This window comes from Acinonyx jubatus, chromosome D2 (assembly GCF_027475565.1).
Source record: "Acinonyx jubatus isolate Ajub_Pintada_27869175 chromosome D2, VMU_Ajub_asm_v1.0, whole genome shotgun sequence".
Lineage (NCBI taxonomy): Eukaryota > Metazoa > Chordata > Mammalia > Carnivora > Felidae > Acinonyx > Acinonyx jubatus.
This window is the reverse complement of record NC_069393.1, coordinates 61,881,080-61,891,771: the sequence shown is the minus strand read 5'-3', so window position 1 is coordinate 61,891,771 and position 10,692 is coordinate 61,881,080.

Genomic DNA, 10,692 nt, shown 5'->3' with positions numbered 1-10,692 from the left:
GACAGAGGGAGAGAAAAAGGGAACCCTACCATGACAGAAAATGAACCATTCATTGGCAGAATCCTAAGGATGAGGACAAACCTAATTCCAATATTACTTTTTCTTTATAATAATTTCTTTTGTCTCACTCCTGGTTTCCCACACCTCTGGATCTCTATTACCCAGCTTACAGTGTTCCAAGAGTGAAAAATAAATATTCTCTTTTTTCAGAAGGGTCTAGTAGGTAAGAACCTGGAATTGAAGAAGAAAACACGAAGACAGTAGGAGTGTGGCTTAAGAAAAACAACAAACTCTACCATGATAATTCTTCCTTTACTGCATGTTTATATGATTGGGATTCCCAGCACTTGGCTTACCAATTTCAAATTATGAAATTGACAAAATATCAGGATGACTTGGACAGAAAGCCTGTGCTTTTTATACATCATCCATTATGAAGCTTGTGGCTTGTAAATAGCATAAGTCATGTCTAACAACCTTATATCCCAGGACATGTGTACAGAATAAAGGTTGTGTTTGAGCAGAGACCCTGCAATCCAATAATTGCATGGCTGTTTTCAAAAGTACAGAGAAGGAAACCCAGGTCTCTGCTCCCTCCAGAGTAGGAAAGGAGGGCAGAGGAGCCAACAACTGGGAACCGATCTCTTTTCTGTGTTCTTCTCCATTTATGTGCTGCAGGAAGAGAAATAGCAAAATACTGTTGCATCGAAGAAAATTGCATCAATTTTTAATTATGCACTTAATCATCCTCTTCCAGAAGGGTAAGCTGTCTTTCATGACATTTTTTACATATTTGAAGGCAGCACTGTGTGAGCACAGGGCAGGATGTTGGGTTTATTAGATGTCACAGACAATTTCAACTGACACTGATGGGTTGATTCAAGGGACAAGAGCCTTTCAAGGGGTATGAGTGCCAGACACTGAAGAGACATGTAGTGCCTGGCCTCAGAATTTTTCTTCTTTTGTTTATTCACTCAGCTAATTTGTTAAGACTAATTCTAGGAGGTATAATACTGTAAACGTTAGCAATGTAGGGATGAAAGACAGTACCTGCTCTGAAAGAGCTCACAGTAAAATTTACTGATGCAAACATCAATAAGTAAGTTAAAAGTAAGAGCGATATTAATGGAGCCATAGGGATTGTCTGAGATTGTCTAGATTCAGGGCAAGTAGCCGTGTATGTTGCTGGCTTCCCAGAAAAGATTTGGAAGGTTCTTAGCAGGGTTTTGAGGGAAAGATAGGAGTTTGGAAAGCAGGCAATGCGGTATTGTGGTTTGTCTGTGTGTCTCTTTAATGCATGCTTTGGAAGAAATGGGGGTAACCTCCAGTTAGAGGGAATGATACCTGCAAAGGCCTATAGATATTTTTTTAAAGGTAACCTTATACCTTTCCTGCTAGGGCTGACCAAAGTCAGGTATAGTATAAAGATGCTGCATTATTGTCCATAGATCTTTCAACATACAACCATTGTTTCTGTAATGCAATTGAATGCAATCAAGGTAAAAAATCAGGATAAAGCTGGGATCCTTGTGATTGACTGTATTCTGACTCTTAAACGTGTCATTTTTTAAAAGTGCCCTAAACTTTTGTTGTTGTTATTGTTCATAGGCTGGCTTTTTTTTTCCATTGTGGCAAAATACATATAACACCAAATCTGCCATCTTGACTTTTCTAAATTGTACAGTTCACTGGAATTAAGTACTTTCATGGTATTGGGATACCATCACAACCACCCATCCGCTAAACTCTTTTCATATTTCAAAACTTAAACTCTGCCCATTAAACAGTAACCTCCACGTCCCTGGCAACCACCATTCTAATCTCTTGCCTTTATGAATTTGATTGTTTGACCACTCTAATCACTTCACGTAAGTGGATCATACACTAGCTGTCCTTTTGTGACTGACTTCTTTCACTTAGAAAATGTCCTTAAGTTTCATCCATGTTGTAGTACACATCAGCATCTCCTTCCTTATTAAGGCAGAATAATGTTTCATTGTAAGTGTACGTCACATTCTGTTTATCCATTCGTCCATCAGTGGACAGTTTCATTGCTTCCATGTTTCAGGATCGCAGATAATGCTGCTATAAACATGGGCGAACAAGTATTTCTTTGAGACCATGCTTTCAATTGTTTGCATATACATACAGAAGTGGAATTTGTGGATCATATGGATTTTTGTTTTCACAGTGAAGTTTGGGGTGTAGCTAGGATACCTGTTTCTGTCCTGTGGGGATCTCTGAACTCCAAGTGAGAAAACATGGACCATCATCAAATTTGTACCATTAACTTGACATGTAACCTTGAATAAGTCACCCTACCTTTTCGGACCTTAGTTTCCTCATTTATTAAAAAAAGGAGGTTGAATTAAATATTACCTGAGCTCATTTTAGCTCTAACATTCCATGGTTTTACACTTGTGGCTGTGGCTCCAGTCTAACTGATGAAGACCATGAACTTGGTTTATCCATTATGACAAAGGCACACCCTACCTTGTTCGAGATAGGGAGGAGTGACACACAATGACTACTTGTAAGGGTAGGGAGAGTGAGCAGACTACTTAGGAAAGCCAATTTAAATGTGCATCAATTAAATCACACTGCATTTTGTTGTCTGGTTATGGGCTAATACTATCTTATGCACATGAGGTCCTTGGACAGAAGCAGTTATTAATTTGGAGTGAAGTTTCTGGAGCAAGACCACCTGGGTTTGAATCCTGGGCTTCCACTTACTAGCTATATGATTTAGGAAAGTCGTGTAATATCCCGTGCCTCAGGTTCCAGGATGTAAGAATAATATACACAGCACAGCACTGTTGTGTTAAATAAATAAAACACCCTGAACAGAGCCTTCTCCTTGCCCATGTTCTTCTCGGCCTTGTTCATATTTATCTCCCTCCTTGATAAAGCCTCCTTCTCTTTGGCAAATGTAAGTGTTGGGGATTTATTCTGGAGCTCTCAGATTCTTTGCTCTCACCTTTATTTTGACCCCTGTTTCTCATTCCCTTGCTCCCATACACACACCCTTCATTCCTCCCAGCCATGTTATTTTTCTTGATTTTATTCTTTTGTCTCCTCACTTCTTCATTCATCCTTCTCATTTATCCAAATACCTTCTGATCTTTCTCTCATTTTCTTTATCTTTCTCTGGCTCCTAAACAGAGATAAGCTCCTCTCTGCAGGTAAAGCACTTAAGATTCTCAAATAAAATGAGGTCGCGGATAAAATGCTAGCTCCCATAAAGGTCCAGGATACTCCATGGGGCTCCTCTGGGGTCTTGAGGAAAAGAGACAAGAAGCTTCATTTTAAATGGTTCTACCTGCTTCTCAAATCTGGTATCAGACAATTTTGCTTAATCAATTTATTCTCTTGAGTAAAAAATGTTTTATTCAAGACTTTTTCTCTCAAAAAGAAAGATTTTATTACATAACAGCAAGACCATTTTCAAACCTAAGAGCATTAGCTGTATTTTTTAAATAGCATCTGATACCTATAATTATCCATGATCATCCACAGGAGGCCTTTTTACAAGTAGTTTCTTCAATTGGTGTGTAAAGAAAATGCCCATTGTGACATTTGATAGCTGTCTCTTAAATTTCTTTTCAGTCACTTTCAACCTAAAACAGAACCTCTTTTCCTTTCCTTTGTTTTTTTTTTTTTTTTTGGTCACACTTCTTATATTTTGAATAAACTGGGTTAATTGTCTTGGCAAAACTTCCACGTTCTGAATTTGGCTAATTATTTCCTCATAGTGTCATTTACCTGTCCCTCTATCCCCTGTGTTTCCTCCATTGCCTGCAGACTGTACATTATTCCTAAAGTCTTCGTTAGATCCAGGTTAGGCCATTTTGGCAAGAATGCCTCACAGGTGGCGCTATATGGTTTAGACTGCAACACCCCAGTAGGCACGTAATGTCTGTCTCACTTTTGGTGATACAAAGATTGATTGGTGGGTTCAGGTGGTGACAGCTGTATCTCTGCATTGTTCTGTGATTTGCCAGCAGAGCCTAGATTAGGTAATTTGTTTCAACTATCATGGGCAGTGCCTGTCTAGCCTTCATGGAGACTCAATAAATAGTAAATGACCTGCATGGATAAACAAACGCTTCCCTCCTGCCTGGAGCCCACTCTCTCCTTAGATATTAACAACGATGCTGTCATTTCCTGAGTGTGTGCCATTGCCAGGGACTATTCTAGACACTTTATAAATCTGAACCCATTTATTCTCACAGCAGTCATCCACATTTTACAGATGAGAAACCTGAGGTACAAAGAAGTTAATTAACTTGCCAAGTTCACACGGCTGAAACGTGAAAGCTCAAACTCAGGCAGGCTTCAAAAGCCCGCTCTTAACCCTCCCCCCCAAAATTCCTGTCCAGGTCACCTCAAATCTCACTTGTTCCAGGAAGCCAACCTTGACTATTCCAGTCCTTTCTATATTCCATGTGACACAATGTAGCACCGACATTACAGAATGTTCTGTAGTCTGTATTGCTATGCAGCAGAGAGTATAACCCACCTGAAAACATGAGATGTGGAACCAGGAGGGAAAATCTTATTTTGGGTTGCCACTTTGTAGCTGTTTGTCTTGGGGAAATTTAACTTCTGTGGGTCTAGTTTTCTGCCATAGCAGTATTTTTCTCTTGAAATTCTTATGAAGGTCCAGTCAAGAGCTTTGTAACTTTGAGGCATTGTCCCAATATTTCACTCCTCTCATTCATTCATTCATTCATTCATTCTCTCTCTCATACACAGCCCCCCTATAATTAAACTCTAAGTTATCAAACTCAGGGGCCACCTTGCCTCTTCCTTTTTTCTCTCCAATAACTTTCACAATTTTTCTTTGCTTATGACCTTTGCTAGGACACCAGTAGCTATGTAGACTGTCTTTACTAACCATCAAAGCCTTATTTCCCAATGGATCCCCATCCCAAAGACAACTCAACATCCCAACAGGTCTTCCAGCCCTGGAGAGCTGCCAGGCCTAGCACTCTGACCATATCTAATAGCAAACAAAGAACACCCTTTATATCAAAGTCACATTGATTAAGATTCTACCGAGTTACATCATTCAGACATGGGAAATGTGCTTCTCATTCAGAACCAGCCTTGAGCAGCATGATGAGGTTGGCAAGACCTTCTTTGGAGTCTGATATTTTCAGTCCTCTCCCTTCCAAGTCTGAGTATAGAATTCCCTTGATTCCTGGATCTTCTTTAGGGTAAAACAATCTTTCATTTGTGTGTGTGCATGTGTGTTTCTATAAAATGAGGTTTATATTTTATTTATCTCTAGTGCAGATAAGGAATTTAATTGAGATCTTTAGCTGACTATAATTTTACACAAGGAATTAGCTCTAAGAGGTGGAAACTTTAGGCATGCCTATTAGTGTTAAGGTCATATGTGAAGAAAATTTGAGACAGAGAGACATTCTAGAACTCATTGAAATGACTAAGAAACAGATAATGCCTATTCTACCTATCTATAAGTCAAGTCCATTCTTAATGTACAGACTGAGAAGTTCTGAATAATTATTTCTCTGCTGAATCTTCAGGAATTGTTATTCTAGTTTGAAGTTTATTTACTTCATTGCAATTTGAATAAGGCTTCTAAAGTTTATTATTTGGGTCTTCAACTTACAAAATGACACAACTATTAGGTGTTCATTAGAGTCAATGTAATAACATTTTATTGAGCACCTAGGTACAGTAGGTCATTAAAGCCAAGAGAGACATAAGCTGCCTTTCTCTAGATGTTGCATATGCAGAGCCATGAAATGGGTACAGATAAATGGGAACAGATAAATCAGAGTTCAAATCTTGGCACTGAAACTTACTAATTATGAAATTATTTAACCTTTCATACCTCAACTGTTCTCTTCATAAAATGGAAATAATGAGTCTAATATACCAAATATTCTATTTTTTGAGTAACTTAAAAGACAATATAAGAATCACTGTATTGTTAACCTGAAACCAATGTAAGATTGTGTGTCAAATATGCTGAGAGAGAGAGAAAGAGAGAGACAGTGTAAGAAAGTGCATGACATACAATCACCTCTCAAGAAATACAAATTTCCTTTTTTTCCATAATATACTGTACCTTGTGATAAGTTTCATAACATTAACATAAGTGCAAAGTGTCACAAGCCTATGGGAGGAGATTAATTCTGACTGAGAGATATTCAATTGTCAGTATGTATCATTATGTCCAATGGGGACCCTTATATATGATGCTTTTTAAAAATATCACTTAACTTTATTTCCTAGAGTCCATTAATCTCTCAGTTTCAAATATGGATAGAGGTTGGTTTTAGAAAAATGCCTTCAAAGAAGAAAGTTTCTAATTGAGACTCTGCACCAAGTCAGAGAATCTGAATGTTTGCCCCTGAGATGGAGTTTTTCACACTTGATTCTCTTTACCATTTTCTCAACCAGACAGCCAGCTGGTTGGGATCCTTGGGCATTATTCCTAAGCATTACTATGTATCCCCCACAATCAAAACCTATGCAACTTTGAAGGCTACCCGTGTTTCAAAGGAAATCTCTCTCTCTCTCTCTCTCTCTTTCTCACACACACACACACGCACGCACACACACACACACACACACACAGTTTTTAGTAAAGTTTTTGTGGGGTGGCTTTGTTTCATTCGGGAGGAGTGACCATTAACTCACATTCCTGGGCTTGCAGTTTATGTTTACTATTTAGAAGAAAACATAGATCTCGCCATATTTCCTCCCTCATTCCTTCTTGTGTTTGTTTTCTTTTTGTTGTTATTATTGCTTGATTTTTTTTCTTTCTTCTGTTTTTCCTGTTACTTTTCAGTTAAATTCACTCTCACTGAATACTTAAGTGCTCACTGTATGCTCTTAAGTGCTCAGACATAACCAGATACTTTCCACATTCTCTGGTGTTTCAGATGAGTGAATGAATGGCTGGTTGATGCACATTGGAATCTATACATCCAAGAAGAGGTTTCCATAAAGTGCACATGGATTCTCAGAGTCAAAACCACATTGCCAGAAAATACCCACCCTCACTTTGTCATGTGCACAGATGTTTATTTGTTCCTTATAAAAAACAAGTAAGTGACTGAGTAAATATTTAGGTTCCCAGCAAATGCAAACATTCACTGGCCTACCCTGCATGAAGAGAGATCCAAGCATATGCAATGGACAGGCTTATACCATTTTGAAAAGTTTTGTTGGGCAGACCCCAATTGACACCTAAAATTGTGTGCATTGAAGAATATATCTGTGTCTGAAGTAGGGTGACTTTACTCCTGTCTCTAGCTTCATTGCTTATCCAGCACGTAACCTGTGCTGCCTTGTGTGTTTTGTTATTTTTTATGACTATAAAACTTGCTTTCTGCACACAAGACCTTGTGCCAAATAATAGAAACCACAAGTTTCTATGTTTTCCAGTTTATATAGTCTGTGATTAGTTTTTGGTTTACAAACAGATATGCATTACAGATTAAAAAATCCACCCTTGCTACTTTTTATATTGCTTGCAACTACCTGACTCTCATCCAATAAGACCCTTAATATGGTCATCTTACCCCACACAACAGAAGAAGGAACAAAGAACATAATTACTGAATGCTGTACATTTGCTTATCATATGTTGGTCTTCTCTCTGTGTCCAACCTTACCCCATACAAAGACAGCTCTGATAAAGTATGATTTTCTTGACATTCTTGACCAGTAGTATTCTGCTCTGTAATTATTAGAATAATTATTTGCAAACCTCATGGTTATAATGAGGACTGAAGGAGGAGGTTTTTTTGTGAGCTATAGATAGCAATGTTGGATTGCTGTCATTTTATTTTCCCACCTATTTTTATCAAACTTGTGTCTTTTTTTCTTTCAAAGGCTAAGATCCTTAAGATTTACCCAATTCACTTATGAATCCCTATAACCACTGTTATAGGCTTTGTGGTCTAACAGATAAAATGTAGAAACTCTCAGGGAAGATAACAGAGTAGGTGGAACCTAGGCTCACCTTGTCCCACAGATACAACTAGATAATACTCACATCAGTGTAAATAACTCAGAAAACTACCTGAAGATTGACAGAATAAACTCCACAGCTAAATGTATAGAAGAGGCCACATCAAAATCAGTCCAGGGATTCACAAGATGAAAGGATATATTTCTGACACCATATACCTAAAATGTGGGGAGGAGAGGAGTAAAGAATGGGTTCAAACTTAAGTGATCATCAACTGAAGACATACTGCTATATGCAGAAGATGTTATGTGCAAACTGAATGATAATCCCATATCAAAAACCAGTAATAACTATTCAAAAAATAAAGAAAAAGGAATCAAAGTATATCACTAAAAAAAGACAACTTATCATGAGAGAAGAGAGTAAAAGAAGAAAGGAACAGAAAAAAAAACATAAAATAAATTAAAAATGAAAGTAAATACATACCCATCAATAATTACTTCAAATATAAATGGACTAAATGCTCCAATCAAAACACATAGAGTGACAGAATGGATAAAAAAATCAAGACGTATCTATGTGCTGCCTACAAGAGACTCATTTCAGACCTAAAGACACATACAGATTGAAAGTGAAGGGATGGAGAAGAATTTATCATGCAAACGGATGTGAAAAGAAAGCCAGAGTAGCACATTTATATGGAACAGAATAGACCTTACAACAAAGACTGTAACAACAGACAAAAAAGCACACTATCTAATTATTCAGGTGACAAGCCAATAAGAAGATATAACAATTGGAAATATTTATGCACCCAACATGGAAACACCCACTTACATCAATTAATAAGAAATGCAAAGGAAATAATCAATAGTAATACAATAATAGCAGGGGACTTTAACACCCCACTTACATCAATGGACAGATCATCCAAAGAGAAAATCAACAAGGAAACAGTGGCTTTGAATGATAGATACATTGAGCCAGATGGATCTAACAAATATATTTAGAACAGTCAATCCTAAAACAGCAGAGTACATTTTTTTCAAGTGCACATGGAATATTCTCCAGAATAGATCACATATTAGGCCATAAGACAAGACTCAACATATTCAGAAAGATTGAAGTGATTTCATGCATATTTTCTGACCATAATGCTATGAAACTAGAAATCAACCACAAGAAAAACTCTGGAAAGAGCACAAATACATGGAGGTTAAACAACATGCCAATAAATAATGAATGGGTCAACCAAGAAATCAAAGAGGAAATAAAAAATACATGGAAACAAATGAAAATGAAAACATAATGGCCCAAAATCTTTGGGATATAACAAAAGCATTCATAGAGCAATAAGGCCTACCTCAAGAAGAAAAATCTCATATAAACAACCTAACTTTATATCTAAAGGAACTAGAAGAAGAAGAACAAACAAAACCCAAAACCAGCATAAGGAAGGAAATAATAAAGATTAGAGCAGAAATAAATAAAATAGAAACTAACAAAAAAAAACAAAGCAAAAACAATAGAACAGGTCAATGGAACCGAGAATCTAGTATACATAAGTGGCATTAATTACCTCAAAAGTTGCCTTGTACAATTACATTCTCTTCTGTTGTATTTCATAATTACTCTACCTTCCAGAAAGATTCTAAGTGTGTACAGCACCATGTATGATGAGTCAATAAACCAAGAAGGCATATCCCTTTCTTACATATACTCCACAACCACCATAAATGCAGTGCTTATACTTGAGAAATATTTGAATGCTTAATCAAACCCAAGCATGCTGAAAAGACACACTGACATAGACTATATACAGGAAAAACAAAAAAATATAAATATATATTGAATATTTTCATATTAGGAAAATCTGTAACGTATATAAATATAGCTATAATACACACACACACACACACACACACACACAATTTTAAACTTTTAATTTAAGCCAAGATCTCAGTGGAAGTAAACCATGAATTATCTACAATTCAGTACATTGGGAAGAGGCCATAAGGCTGAGATGAGTGTCCTTTGGGTCAGATGAAAAGGACAAGGGAAACTCAGCTGATGACTGTCCATCTTTCCTATGGGCCATATCTGAAAGCCCTCACTTAATATGTTTCATCATAAAAAGTCCATAGACTGGGGAGAATGTAAGATGAATGGAAGCCTCCCTATGAACATCTAAGATTGCTTCTCCCTGCAAAAATGAGAAATCCTGAACTTAGGCAAAAAGGAAAGGACTTGGAGAGAGTATTGTCCTTCTTCCTTAGATCACCCTTCCAAAGGGCAAGTGTGCACATTTCAGTTTTGCTATCCATTTCCTTTGACTTCTGAATCTCTGTCATGGTGGATTTATGAGACTTTAAATATTTACCATTATAATACATGCCATAAAGATGCATTATTATTTTTTAACCAACATTAAAGTTTAAAAACTGAATAAAAGCTTTGCTCCACTATCGACCAGATTCTCTCTCAGAACAAAGAAATGGAAGAACAAATCATACAGCAAGATTTAGAGTCCATGGGGGACACATTTGACACTGTTTCTTTTGAGGGGGCCATTTGTATCTGTATGCTTCGCTGCACAGAAAGTTCGGAAAAGAAAGTGCTGCTGTAGGTTTTATAGTTAATTGGCTTTAGGACATTTAAGTTTCCAAACTGGGAAAATGACAAACTAAGTCAGATTGCTAGTTAGTTGTCTTTGGATAGGATCCAGTTTGTACAGTATT